This window comes from Capsicum annuum, chromosome 9, assembly GCF_002878395.1.
Source record: "Capsicum annuum cultivar UCD-10X-F1 chromosome 9, UCD10Xv1.1, whole genome shotgun sequence".
Classification (NCBI taxonomy): Eukaryota; Viridiplantae; Streptophyta; class Magnoliopsida; order Solanales; family Solanaceae; genus Capsicum; species Capsicum annuum.
The window spans coordinates 56,297,473-56,313,517 of record NC_061119.1 but is presented as its reverse complement, the minus strand read 5'-3'; positions in this window follow the sequence as shown (position 1 = coordinate 56,313,517).

Genomic DNA, 16,045 nt, shown 5'->3' with positions numbered 1-16,045 from the left:
TTTCTAAGGAACCGACCCCTTTTATATATGTATGAGTGAAAACACTCCATAGAGAAACATTAAGACTAACAAAACCCTTATCTAAAAGATCCCTAAATCGCTCTTTTAAGCTTCTTTAACCCTACCAAATCCATTCAATAAAGAAAGAATAGAATTGGACAAGTGTCCAAAGTAATACCAATCCTAAACCAACCCCCCAATTAGAAAGACACGAAGAGGGTCATCAATAAGACGTCGAGAAATTTATCCACCACAGAAACCAAACCAAAGAAGGAACTTCTAAGTTAGGATATCTAACCCATACCTACTAATAAAGGACATTCCTTTGGAGAACAGTCTCCCAATTCCAAGATATAACCTTTCCCCTAATATCTAGGGAATAAAACCATCCTTTCATCCCATAACCAACTCACCAGGGAACCTAAATACAACCTTTACGGATCCAACAACCTAATGAGGCATAGAACAAGTACAACCGATTAGTTCTTAAATGATACCAAAATCCACCACATTGGAGTCAAATAATTCCACCAAGACACTTTTTATTACCAACAGATACCACGCACCCTTTATAAACTCTTTTAGAAATCACAGAGTTGCTATTAGGGTACAAATAGAAGAAGAAAAGAGTCTGAAGTAACCTTGAAACCAAAACCAAACAACCATAAATGGGGCCACAAAAAAGAGGTAACCCAAAACCAAGTAAATCATACACACCACAAGGAAAGAAGTTTTCAACATACCAATGTTGGCATCAAAAGATATCTCAAACTCTCAAGGAATTATAAAAATATTAAGACAATCTCGACCACTGCCGGAGCCAGAGGTAGAACCCAATACTCTATTTGCCTAAGCGGCAACTCTTATGGGATATCCTCATCACACGAGACCTAATGACCACAACAAAAATACTGACTCCTTTCTCCCTCGCAACATCCACGGTGCAGCCTACCATAAAATCTATAAAGAAAATGAGATGATGAGGAGAAGTTGTGACCTCTGATCGGGTATGTGCCTTATGAGTTAGACTAGATCCATCAATGTTATCCTTAAGTGGAAAAGGTAAATTTCCAATAATCATTAGATTATTAAAAGGACATAATCTGAAGATTAAACCGAGAAGGATTCGAAAGAGAATTTAAGACCTTATACTCCATAGCTCGAAAATAGAATAATAAAGAAAGTGGAACATTCCTAGATGCCTCGTAGCCTCCTGATTATAAGTGTGGTTCAAGACACACCCATAAGCAAGACACTACTTGACAAGGATTTTTGGAAACCCCATGACACCAAAACCTAAAGCTCTGATACCAACTTGACACTACTCGAACTAGAGCCTTGTCGTAATGGGCAATCTAAAGCCCAACCAGGATCGAGAAATTCCCCCATTACCCAACACAAATACCAAATGCATACCTTGAGTAGGCTGAAGCCTGAATATATAACAAGATATCATATGCAACCATATGGTGACTCTGGGATAAGTCTATATCCAAGACCAACCCAACCAAGTCCAACTATCTAATGACCAGCCAAACCAATGTGGAAACCATAAGCCAATACCATAATAATAAGCTAATATATATATATATATAACATAACTAATCTATACCATAAGCCCACAGTTGTCCATAAAAAGCCTCTAGACCAACCAAAGATACCTAGTCAAGACATGCCCCAAACATAGCCAAAAACCAAAGTTTATAAGAGACAAGAAACATATAAAGAAACCTATGACATAAAATAGTTGTCTTCTGAACTATGAAAGGTCACCACTTCAATCCAACCTTGATTGTCCCCGTATTCTATCACTAATCAGGAGAAGTAAAATAGTCGGTCCCTATATAGCATGGGTATATAGCCATCCAAAGATGGGTTGGTAGGTGAACACTAGCATACACTTAGGACAAGGATAAAATAAAGTCATTTATAAAACTAAGTAAGACTATCCATAATGCATATAACAATACATATATATATAGAACTATATTAGGAAAGGGAACTGGGTTTAGCATGCCATTAAAACCTTTACCTGGGTTGTGTAGCTCTGTTGTCCTAAACTACCCATACGCTATACAAGTTCATCTATCCCTACTGAAAGGACCCCAGTGCATAAAGCTGCACAACCAGGGAAAAAAGACTAGGATGACTAGTACATTCCCAAATATAAAGTGTGACATCATGCACATGGTCACAAAGACCAAACCTCACATCGGCAAATATGATTTTCTAATTTTGGTTCCCCCAGGACCTTTATTTTCCATGGCTTTGCTACACACCCCACCATTATTTCCCAAATAAAACTAATACCAAACAAATAACCATTCCAGTAACAATTAATTAACCAAGTTCATTAGTAGTGGTATCATCATACCGACTATACTTGCAAGTACTATCCATAGCCAACCATGTATAGGCCTAAGGAATTCTATGTACCCTTACATAAACCATATTAAATAACTTTGGGGATTCCCATATATGCTACGAGCATAACCAATTTCATGGACACCAAGGCTTTACCATTTAATTGTTCCAAACCATGTACACCATTTATTCCATTAAAACCATCCCAAACCATTTATGACCATACCAAACATTTAAATCATTTATATAATTTAAACCATGCAAAACTATCCAAATCCATTTTGGGCTCCATTACTAAACTAAACCATCCAAGAGTTACAATAAAAGGTCATCAATAAAGTGGAAACATTCTTTTAGGCATTTTATCAAACATGCTGAGGGCATACCTTTACCAAGACCTAAACCAATGCATAAACCACCATATTTTGGGTTACTCAAGACCCATTTGTTACACCATGATAAACAAGTACCAACATATGCAAGCCATTACCAAAAAGATATAAAAATAAAGTTTAAACCAATACCAAATCATATGCATCAAGACCCTCAACATATATTTCAAAAACCACCATTCATGATTCATAAATTAATGTTTAAAACACAATACACATTCCTTTAGTTGGAACTAACAATGAAGGAAGGAGTACATGCCTTATAAAATAAGATTTCAAAAAAAAAACATGACTCTCGTGCCCTTTGAAGAATACATGAAGAAACCCTAGCTTCCAATCTTTAAGAGTAAGTTTGAGAGAGTATTTGAAGTATTTCCATCTTTTAATAACTATTATGAGAAGCCACCAAGGGTTATTAACGTGAGAACATAAGGGATTTGAAGTAGGAAATATTCAAACTACCCTTGACTTAAAGTTAAATACAAGCCACGTTCATGGGTACAACTCACCTATTGATATAAATACAAAAGAGTTACTACTGCAAGAATCCATACTTGTGATATGGGAGTAAGAGGCTCAAGTACATTCACTAGGAGTTAAGCCAAAGAGTTTCATGGTCTTCAAGCAATGTTTATGAAGATGGAAGCTTGTAATTAGGTCATGAGTTCACCTATTAAAGTGTATATGCTAAAGTGTGAAGAGGAGCCTTGAAATGCACTCTAAGGCCACCTATACGTGGGCTCATTAAGGGCAATATTGTCTTTTGAATGATCTTTTTTACACTCTAATTGAGCACACTTCATTAAGGGTATTTTACTCTTTGTTTGTAATAAGTATAAATAGACAATTAGGCTTCTATTTTTATCAGCTTTGATGAATTGAATAATTTCCTCAAATTGTAGTCTTCTTCCTCTCATTAGGTGTAGTGAAACCAAAACTAGGGTTAACCATTATAGTGTGGATTTCACTTTGGTTGAAAACTTGGCTTAGAAAAGTGGGTGCTTAAGGAGTTTGAATCCCTTTGTGTCCACCTAAGAGTATGGTGTCTTTTATTAGTTATTGTGGGTCTTGGTGTTTGATACACAACTTGGTTCCTTCTATTGGTAAAGGATTATATCTCAGTACTATCCTTTCATTTATTGCATCTATGTTGTGTTTGTTTGTTGAATTTGTGGCTTCCTCCTTTATCTATCTTCTATTTGTGTTGTATTCAGTTTTTAACGTCTTAATATAGGTTAGATCCATATCATTTGGTATCAAGATCCATATATTAGAGTTTTTCCCACAACTCTAAGTCTTGGATTGGTGTTACCTTAAGAAAATCTTTGCAAAAAGAGTCAAAAAATTAAAAAAAAATTATGTGTTGTCTTGTTGAGCCATTTTAGATCTACTTAGATCTACATAGTTTTTGTTTGTTTTATAGTTTCTAGTGCTAGATCGTTGCTCACTAGCACTATTAGAGTCTAGATCTAAGTTTTAAGTAAGATCTGGGTTTTTTTAGCATTCCACCATTGTTAGACTAGAGTTTGAAGCTTTTGAAGGGTGGACTTCATATGGTATATTGTGATTTCAATGTTTGGGACTTGATTTTGTGTTATTTGTGCTTGGCTTGGCAAATGGACCCTCGATCTAAAACAAAAATTTAATTTGGAGTTCATTTTCCTATTGGTCAAACTTGGTCAACTCTTGAATATTCATATTGTTCTTCCTCATCTTCATGTCTTATTGAAGAAGAATATTCAAAAGTTCTTGTTTAATCTAGAAAAAGGAGGAAAGAGAGTGTAGTAATTGATAAAGGAAATTTCCAAGAAGTTTTCTAGTCTTGCCAAAAGAAGAAAACAACAAAGATAAAAGGAATCTTCAAGTACAATTGCAAGTACAAGGGGGGGGACCAATTGATTTAAAATCCATTTTGAAGTTTGAAAAGGCTGCAAGAACCTTGCAAATTCCCCCCAAAACCATAATTACATTCTCTTGGGATTGAGTTGGCCAATACATAAATTTTGATGAACAAAAAAAAATTAAAAAGTTGACGTCCAATCATAAGGTGCCACATCATTATTTTGTGGACAACCCAACTTTAGCTCAATCTTGGATTTCTTAGTTTTAGTTAGTTGTTTCTAGTTTCATTTTGTTGATCCTATCACTAATTAGCAAGCTAGTAACTATCTACTAGGTTGATAATTAGTTTAGGGTCCTTTTATGTTGTGTTATCGTTCTTTGTGTGCTTTTTTTTCGTTTGGTAAGTTATAGTATCTTGTTTGTTCAAGTCCGAAAGATATTTTTCTTGGAGCCGTCTCAAACAAAAATCTATTCTAGGCCAAAGTAGACTCATCCCTCACTCACTCATGAAATACAAGCCAAGTTTTCATCACTTGTGAAACCAAGTGTGAGGTAAAATCGAGAGTGAGAGTTGGTGAGGTTATTTGAACTAACTTGTTTGCTCATTTTGCAGGTTTTTTATTCTTGTTAGGTAAATATTACATGGAACCTGAGGGTACCATATCTCAACCCTTAGGAAATAATGTTAGTGGAGTTATATTGGCTGAAAGATATTTTTCTTTGAGTCGTCTCAAACAAAAATTATTCTAGGCCAAAGTAGACTCATCCCTCACTCACTCACAAAATACAAGTGTAGTTATCATCACTTGTGAAACCAAGTGTGAAGTAAAATTGAGAGTGAGAGTTGGTGAGGTTATTTTAACTAACTTGTTTGCTCATTTTGTAGGTTTTTTATTCTTGTTAGGTAAATATTACATGGAACCCGAGGGTACCATATCTCAACCCTTGGGAAATAATGTTAGTGGAGATATATTGGCTCGTCTTGATGCTTTTTCCTGTGACATAGCTAGGATGACTATGGGTTTTTAAAAATTGAACTCAGATGTGGGGTAAGTGAAGGAGGATATGGCTTCAATCAAGGGTGGCATGACTAGAATGAATGCAGGTTTTGATAGATTATGGCCACCAGAACCTTTAAAAAATCCAATGCCATAAATCCAAATCCATCATCAACCAAATCCAATGCCTCCTCTAAAAGCTCAAATAAACTAAAATTACCCCATCCAAGTAGAAGAAGGGGGAGAGTTAGAATCTGGGGAGAATAAGGTCGAGCCTCAAGATGGGTAAAAAATTGATGTAATACCCCGAGATTCTAACCAACAGTGCAACCATGACTTAAGCTCATGATAAATAAATTATAGTGTTTTGGTTGTTTTTTGGTCAAGGGTGATGTGTATTAAGGCCTTAAAGATGTCCTAACGATTGGGCGAATCAAAACATTCCTTATCGATTGAATTCTTGAGAAAGATTTTGGTATAGTCAACTTTAAATGAGCATATCTCTCATTATACTATGATTTATTGATCTCATGATCTACCAAAAGATATATAATTAAATTATCTTTCCAACGATACCAATTTCACCATAATGTAGTATCGGAGCAAAGAGTTATGCCCATTTTACTCCAGCATGTTAGGCTGGGAAACTGAATGACGACATTCATGATAAGCTTTCATGAGTGTGACGACCTATCACCATTGTCGTTAGCCCTGGGCAGATTTCTGACCATTGTGATGATATTTTGTGATAAGCCATCTTTCCGGTGATGCCTTATCATCAATGTCATCAACCTTAGGTAGAAAATTATAATTCCACCATTTTGTGATGACATTTCATGATGGCGTATCACCGGCTTGATGGCTTGTCATGGATGTCATCAGCTAATTTTTTTTAGCAACTAAGAGACATTTTTAAAGGGTATTTTGGTCTTTTCCACCCTTTTTTAACCTCTATATATATCCCAGTAGAGGAGAAAACCCTCATTCTCTCCCATTCTCTTCCAAGAAAAAAATCTAAAAACTAGGGTTTTCTTCCAAAATCCTAAATCAAATCTTCTCCAAGAAATTCAAGAATCTTCCAAAGATTTCACCAAGTCGTTCAAGAATCAAATTCTCCAAGTCAATGGCATCAAGAAACTTAGCTCAAAAGTGTGAAGAAAAGTTTTCAATCAAGTTTGCTCATCATAAAATCATAATCCAAGGTATGTGGGGTTTTGAACAAGAGTAATTCTTTCGTTCTTGTGCCCAAAGCTTTGATTTTTATTATGGATTTATATGATTTTGCAAGTGGGTTTATACCCAAATTACTTCATCATGAGATTATGAGAATATAAATTGTTCAAGCTTTGTTATACATGATTATTTTACAATTTCCAAGTTATGACTTAATATTTAATATTGTGAATTTCATGTTTCAATCATGAGTTGGTATTTCAAGTGCTTTCAAGATATGTGTCAAGCTTTAATCTTCCTTATGACAAATTGGATTATTGAGTATATTGATTCATGAGAATTGAGTTATTACAATGAGTCTTGATATTTCCTCAAAGTTTTTTATGTTGCCATGACTTGATGAATTGATACATATTGATATTGAGAAAGATTGATTTGAATTGAGTCGAGTTAGGAATCTACAAATTGATTATGATTTGATAAATGAGAAAGAAATTTGATTTGGTCTTTATGATAGACCCTTGTGACAAATTTCCTAATGCATTTGAGCTTACGTCTGGGAGTAGTATTTTGGATCGAGCGCGAAATATGGTATTTCCCCTAAAACTACATGCCACCATAGGATTGATATTGATAATTGTGGGCTAGAGGCCAAGTATGAGATTGTTATCACTAAATTTAGCTTGTACTCCCTGGCAAGAGTACGACGCTCCCGCCAATATGGAGTTCTCTCCTTAAGAGAGAAAAACATTGGACTCTATATAGCTCACATGGTTTATGTCGGTTATAAGAACCTCCCATGTCCAAAAGAGTCGAATTTCTTGAATTACAGAGTCACTGCGAGTCTTGAGTTGAAGAGTTGAGTTGTTTATGCTGATTTATAAGGTTTTTATCATGTGATTTATTTACAATGAGATCATGAAAAGTATGTTTCAATCTAACTCAAGCCAAGTGAGTCACCATTGTACATATGCATATTTTCATGAAATTGATGATGATATTTACATTTTTACATGCACCCCCACATACTCAGTACATTCCAAAGTGCTGACTCACATATTTTCCTATGGGCTACATTTTCTCATAATATAGGTTCAGGTACTGAGCCAGCGATATTAAGGTGCCTCTTTTCGTGTTCTCTGTGGTGAGTCCTCATGGTTCGAGGACCGTGTCTATATTTTTGTGATACCATTTTGTTGTTATGGCTTTCAGTGCTATTTGAGTCAGTTAAGGGTTTGTCCCAATGTCTCCTTCATTTTGACGTATGAAGGCTTTGTCAGATTAAAGGGTTGGTATGTACAAAATTGTAGTATTTTGATCTTACAGGGTTGTTCCTTATCTTATTCCAATATGTTCATTATATGTCATTCTCTTCTATTTTAGCATAAATATTGTCAAAGTGATCTCTAGAAGTGATGACAGGCTTAGACGGTGAGCTTGAGGCTGCGTGTGGCCTTAAGCACCTTATGACGTCTCGGGATGGGATCTTGGGGTGTTACAATTGATGATGAGGTACAAGAATAATATGAAGAAAAGAGGAAAAGGGAAATGGAAGACGCGGGTAGTGAAGTTGGAAAAGGAAAGAAACACTTGATTGTGGCTCATCCCCACAAAGGACCCTTGTTACTCACCAACCCAAATTCTAGCATTGATTCTTCTTATGTTCAGGTTCAAGATCATAAATTTTCAAAGGAGAATCCAAAGAATATCCCTCCCAAACACATGATTGATAATCTAGTGGAGTCCTTGGCCGAAAGTTCCAATCTTGGGACAATTGAAGAAAAAATGAATCCAAGGGGAGATCTTGACATATTCCATTCTGATGTGGAGCATGAAGGCTTCCAAGATGCAAAACAAAGTGAATAACACACTTCCTATTATCTACAAGGTAACAATACCATCTTCTACGCTCCTAGAAATTTGAATTGTTGTGATGTGGCTAGTAGTGGCAAAATTTATGTAGTTTTGGGATTACTTAGTGTAGAAGTACATGATCTTTCCTTGGAGGTACTCTTGATGTGCATGATGATCAATTCACTTATAAATTTCATTCACTACTTGATCATGTTCATAGTGTTCTTGTAAAGTCTAAAGTTAGTAATGGCATCTATAGAGTTGATCTTGATAAGGAACATAACTCTTTGAACTTATGGTGTGGTGAAAGCTTTGTTACTAGTTTTGTTCATAGAGATCATGTGAATGGAAATGTTATGAATAATGGCATATGTCTTGTCCTTAATCTTGAATGTTAGTTTTCTTTTAAAGAAAAATTTCTTGTGTGATTGTGGGGATGGCATTCGAGTGAAAGAAGAGAGTAACCTCGGCTTGTGTCCTTATCTACTTCATCCATTTGATTCCAGTACACTAGTGTGGTGGGGAAGGGATTGTCTCGGCTTGTATTCATTTTCCTTGATGTTTACCTTAGCCTTGTCCTTTTTGATATTTATACTAAGTGTTTCATAATCAAAACAAAGGATTGTTGGTTGTATTTCAAATGTGTACCCCCTTGGCATGCTCAAAGAAATTGTTGCACTAATCCTAACCCTCATGTCATAAGGATGTTGTATTTGTGTGTCCTTTCTTATATTTTGCAAGGTGTAAATTTATGGATAAATTCCTTTCAAGATGGAGAGAATGGTACGGATACAAAAAGGGTATAATTACAAGAAGCCATACTTGTGATATGGGAGTAAAAAGCTCAAGGCCATTCACAACAAAGAGTTGCATGGTCGTCAAACAATGTTCATGAAGATGGAAGCTTGTGATTGGTTCATGAGTTCACCTATTGGAGTGTATATGCTAAAGTGTGAAGAGGAGCCTTGTAATACACTCCAAGGCTGCCTATACTTGGGCTCATTAAGGGCAATATTGTCTTGTAATGGCTCTCTTTTACACTCCAAAGGAGCACACTTCATTAAGGGTATTTTAGTCTTTGTTTGTAATAAGTATAAATAGACAATTAGGTTTCTATTTTTCATTAGCTTTGATGAACTGATTAAGTTACTCAAATTTTAGTCTTATTCCTCTCATTAGGAGTGGTAAAACCAAAAGAAGGGTTAACTATTAAAGTGTGGATTTCAATTTGGTTGATAACATGGCTTAGAAAGGTGGGTGATTGAAGAGCTTGAATCCCTTTGTGTCCACCTTAGATTGTGTTGTTTCCTTTAATAGTTGTTGTGGGTCTTGGTATTTGATGCATACCTTGGTTCCTTCTATTGGTAAAGGATTATGTCTCAGTACTATCCTTTCATTTAGTGCATATATGTTGTGTTTGTTTGTTGAATCTATGGCTTCTCTTCTTCATCTATCTTCTATTTGTCTTGTTTTTGGTTTTTAGCTTCTTAATCTAGGTTAGATTCTTATAATCTATATCATCTATATCCTAAGGTAGAGTGGCACCCTAACTGTACCCAAGACCTTGCCAAGACCCTACCTACTGGTTTCTTTACGACTCACATTTCCCTAACTTGTACCTAAGGGTATGAGTGGTATACCAAATCATACCCACTAACCGTACCTTGGGTAGATTCCACAAGACAATTCAAACATGCACCATACAACTTGCCTTGCACCTCTCGTATGTTCCTATATGACTCGTACCAAGATGATTCGTATCTTGGGCAGTAGCTACACTAAACACACTGCCTAGTGTACGAGTGAACCACCAAGCCTCCCCCTAACTTGTATCCAATGCTACGATTGGTACCTTTGAGTTGTAGCAAGCCTAGAAAGTCCAAAACCAAGGAAATTTTGCAAGGGTCCAAGACTTGGGTTTTTCATTAGTTCTTAGATTGGTCAATAGGTCAAAGTAGGTGATGCACCTACTTATCACCTACTAGCTTAATTTATGTCAGAAAAGCAACTCACTTATTAATTCCCTATCCTAAGTCGTAAAATATTAACCTAATACTTATATGCACTAGGACACTTTAATTCTTTTACTTACACTTACCACTCAACTCTAACCTTTAAGCTAAAAAAACACCTTACTTTTCAAGTTTAAATATCTTCATCGATTCTAACTTAGTCATATACGTGCCGAAATATACGAGGTGTTACAAGAAGAAGGGTAAGCCTAGCATATTTGGATACAACCAAAAGTGTGAAAAAATTTCTATAACAGAGCTTTTCTCCATTGAGAAGCCTCAGACCACTACCATGCTATCAAAATAAAAATATAAACTTCATGTTGAGAATATTGATACCTATATTGTAAATATTTTCCCTGGGTTAGAAATTAAGCTAAAAATCACCTATTAGGCTTACTTGGGAAATCATAATATAAAAGCTACCACAATGTCACTCGGGGTATAGTGAGCTAGTGCTTAATAATTGGGCATAACCAACCCTCATTTCCATGCCCCTAATATTCTTCCATGCTCAGAGAAAAACAAAATTTTAACAATGAGTTGAATGCAAATTTAACCAAAACTTATGAGATTAAGATAGGAAATGATCACTACAATGCTCCCAGTTCAATCCCATCTCCAATTTGCCAATCCCCCACTTTTTCGAGCTTCACAAGGACACTAATAAAGATTTAAGGCTTAGTTTTTGAGTTGAAAATGAAAGGTGAAGACTTATATACTGCCAGGGGTTTCCTCATTGCTATCACATGGCCCCTTAGTCGTGGTTATAGGATCCCTAACAGGACTATCGTGATCGTAGTATCCTAGTCATGTTATCATGATGCACAAGCTAGCTCGATCGCATAACTCTCCTTTATTATGTTTTGGGACCAGCCTCACAGGCATGACAACCAATATCCATAGAATCTCAGAATCATGGGGGTTATCATTGCGATAGTGATGAAGGATGTCGTCTTGCACCAGGTGCTGATGCAACAACAACTTTGCTAAGTTAGAAATTCTCTGCATGGACCCTTGAAATTCATTTCATATCAAATAGATGCAAAAAATTATGCTACACTACCAAATTTGACATTTTGGACTGAATGAAACTATCGAAATTCCCATTTGAGGTTGTTTCGGTAGAATGTGGATCCTATTGCCAAGGGTTTGTTTAATCAAAAAACCATCCCAATAGACCAAAATGAGTCTGAAATTCTTGAGATTCAAACGAAGGCTCCCTTTAGCCTAAAATTGTCATTTTGGTGCTAATGAAACTTTAGAATTGAGATCTGAGACTATTTAATAAACTTTTAGCCTGAGATCAATTTTTCAACTTCAAAAGCTCCAAAATTGGGTAATGACTATAAAAACAAAACAAATTTTCCATTAACTAAACTGTTAGTCCCAGCAAGTCATTAATGACTTGGAAAGCTATAGGAAGACTCTAAATGTAAAAAAAAACACGAAAGCATAGAAAATAACATGGAGGTTCATTGTAACTCAAACCACTAAGGTGATCTACTGCAGCAACACTCCACCGCTGCTCCGGTCCTTAACCAGCAGCTCAGGGTAAAGTAAACTTTAACCTCATTTCACAACACAACTTTATTCTAAAGACATCATCAGTTAATCCCTATATGTCAGTCACTAAAATCACATGCCATAACTTCTCTCGTAGTCTTAGAATCTCTTATAAAGGTATAGATCATTAAGTCACTCCTTAACAAAACACACCACCATGAAATACCACAACATGAATCATAATTCACCACAAAAAAATTTCTTGTTTTGACACCACCCCTAGGAGAACTCTAACGGGGTAATTAGACCATAACAATTCTATAATGATGGGGAGGATCATTACACTTTGCCATCTTCAATTCAAACACCCATGTTGTCATGATTTTCTCTTATAGGACCACTCAATATGAAACGAAACTATTTCTGTAATTTTTTTGACATTGTATTAACTTTAATCGATCCCCAAGGCACTTCCTTCAAGAACTTGTCATACTGGATAGTAATATTTGTATTATAGACCTATATATGGTTAAGAAAATACATTATATGTACCAAAATGTGCATACATTATTATAAATATGAAGATACTGTAATACATACGTAGTTAGTAAATCAAGTTGCAAAGATACATATACATGATCTTGACCAAATTGACTCACAAGATTGATTTCAAGTACATTGAAAATTGCAATTGAATATTTTGAGTAATTATTTAATTCCTTACACAAAAAAGGTTGGACGACTTAGAAATTTAACAATACTTGTAACTCTACAGACTTTCTCTCCATTTCAGTAAGCTCTCAACTTTCATGCTTGTTAGAACCATTACCTAATTGATTGAAGATTAATACTAGATTTTCTAAAGAATCATTAAGACTAATGCTAGATTAGGTAAAGCACAATTCTCAACTTTGTTGTCGTGTCAGTTTGGACTGTTTCACAGACATGAAACTTCACCCTGAAACTAGTAACTAAAAAAAGAACTTTTTTCTTTTTCAATATAGGCTTCACATATAGAGCATTTTATACACCTTGAAATAGAGCATATTTTATTTCTTTTACTTGAGGTTTTAATTATTCTTATATTTATTTACATGTTTTTTATGATATAATATTGTTTTTTTATAGTTTTAATATGTCCAAATGGTCTAAGGATGAAAAAGATAAAATATTAGTAGACACTAGGTGATTTACAGATGCATAATAATCGTAGATCAATTAATAGATCGCAGAGCAGATCGTGAAAATGTTCAAAGGAATTACAAATATGATCCACAAACCATGGTTACATCACAAACAAGAATAACCTATTATCGAAACCTGCAGTTTGTGAAGTAGTTCATACCCTCAATGTTGATCGTAAATAAGGCAATCTACAAAGGTATAAACACAATATATGGTCCATAAGTTAATTAATGATTATGGATTGGATTGCAGATCACATTGATAGAGAAATTTGATATTTCTGAGATTCTAGCCTTATGAATCATTATAAATAGACACGTTATGTTTTTTTTTAATTGTAAAGAGCAAGTGTTTAGGATTAGTTTCTGTCACCCAATTTTGGACATGTTCGAAGGTTTTTTCTTTTTTCATTTTAGTTTCTTGAAAGAAGAACACCACCAAGCAATTCATTCTTTAAATTTTCATGTATTTGTTTATTTTATATTCTTCTTAATTAACTTTCATTATGATTATCTAAATATCATTTACTCAGGTTGTGAAACAATGCAATTGTAAAGTTCATGAGATTTTCATGGGTTGCCTGAAAATTAAGGTAGTAAGGTATCAAACTTCTTGTTTATAATTAATTGGTTCAGTGGTTAACATCGACCAATGCCATAATCTCTTAATCATTGACTTGGGAAAGTGGACCAAGATTTGCTAGAAGAAGATTTGGATGAACTCAAGGCACTAATCCTACTTTTATAAATTTATATTCGGATAATGGGCTTTACACTTATTTAATAAATCATATAGTTGAATAAATATCACATGGAGATAAATTATTGTAATGACGTTTTAGGCCATTTTTTTTAGACATTCATGATTTTTTTGAGTGTTGAGCTTCTCAATAATTGCCACCCGTCATTTTTTACCTACTAGGATAGGTGATTTGAGCAGTTTGTTTGAGGATTTTATTAATACCAAATCTACCGTAAAATATCTACTTTAAATTCGAATTTGATAAAAGTAACATGTTGTTGTCTTTCTAAAATATTTTAAATATTTGTGCAAGTTCTTTAGTTACGATATATTGACATTAGTTTTTAATAAGTTTAATAATTTATTACTATTTTAAATGGAAATAGTGAGTCTAAATATGTTAAAAAAAATAGCACTATATGATAGAGGATTTATTCAAAATAATTTTTTATTACTTATAATATAATTAAAAAGTTGTAATTATTTTACCATTAGCTATGCAATACCTGAGTATATATAAATTGTGATGAAAATAAATTTTGAGGCTGTGATATAACAAAGTTACTATAAATATATTTGTGAAAAAAATTTAAGTGAGTCTCATATAAGACGACAAGTTAATTTAAAGTATCAAGAGTTAATTTATTATTTTATTTCTATTTTATTTTTTTATTAAATATTATTAATTTTTTAATACTCTAATAAATTATAATAATTAATTAGGGGCGATATTTAGTAAAATTACGGTTGAAGCAACTGATGCAAATATATCATAAATATTATTTTTGAATTAGATATCATTAATTTTTTAATATATAACATAAAATAATTAATTAATAGTGACATAGTAAAATCACACGAATAAAACAATTAAAGCAGACATGTCCAAAGCATGAGTTGGGTGTGTGTACAACATCTATCAATTGAATATGGTGACAACAACTTATAATTAAATTATTTGTCCAACCCAATTATATACGTGTATATTAATTACTAGATGTAGGAGCCCGCGCTAGCGTGGGCCCAATATTAGTAACGTAGCTATAATTTATAACTGTCAGTTTTGTATTTTCAGCCACGAATGAGGCCGTTTATTGTTTCACTGAACATCCATTAATGTGAAGTGTGAGGAGATCCTACAAATAAGCAAAATAAATAGTAACTATCAAGTGATATGGTAAACTAATGTAATCACGATTCAAGATTAACAGATTACTAATCTTATATTAGATAGTTTGAAATAATGATCCTACTCTATATATATTTGTATGGAATTGCTACTATTTAGCAAGGGAAAAAAATTGCAATCTTCAGTACTCAGTACACTAATATAGTGCAATCCCATAGGTAGGTGGACCCAGGCATAAAAAGTTAGTTCCAGAGAGACTGTCCGCTGGACAATCAGCTCAGTAGCAGCAACAAATAGAATCAATAACAACAATTAGAGATATAAATCCAAAAAAATGCATCTCTATCTCAGCTTCTGGTCAGAAAGACGACAGAAACAAACATATAGTTTCTTTCTTTCACTGTCACCTCACATCTTCTTAACGGCAATGTTATCGGATGAACTAAATTGATACAATTTTCATCCCGATTCTCATAATTGTGGCAGAAAAGTTCGAGGATTTGAGCTTTTCAATAGTTTCGGAGTTTCCCTTCTTCGCTTGGTTGTTTCCCTGAGAAAGGTTCATCTGGATTAATTTCAAAAGCGATAAGCAAGAGTTGTTATATCATAATGTGGGAACTTCCTCAGAACTTAAATATTACCACGAAGTGTGTTCAAGTATGTTGGATATAGTAAAGAAGAATTGAGTGAAGACTACAAATACAACCATGTGTGTCTGTGCATACTGAGAAAATTGAGACTTATATGTTTTCTTCTTTATGTTAAGTATGAATCAAACAAGTCACTATCTAATTATCTGAGTAAACTTAGCCTCATCCAAAACAGGTTGAAAGAAGGAAGAAAGGAAAA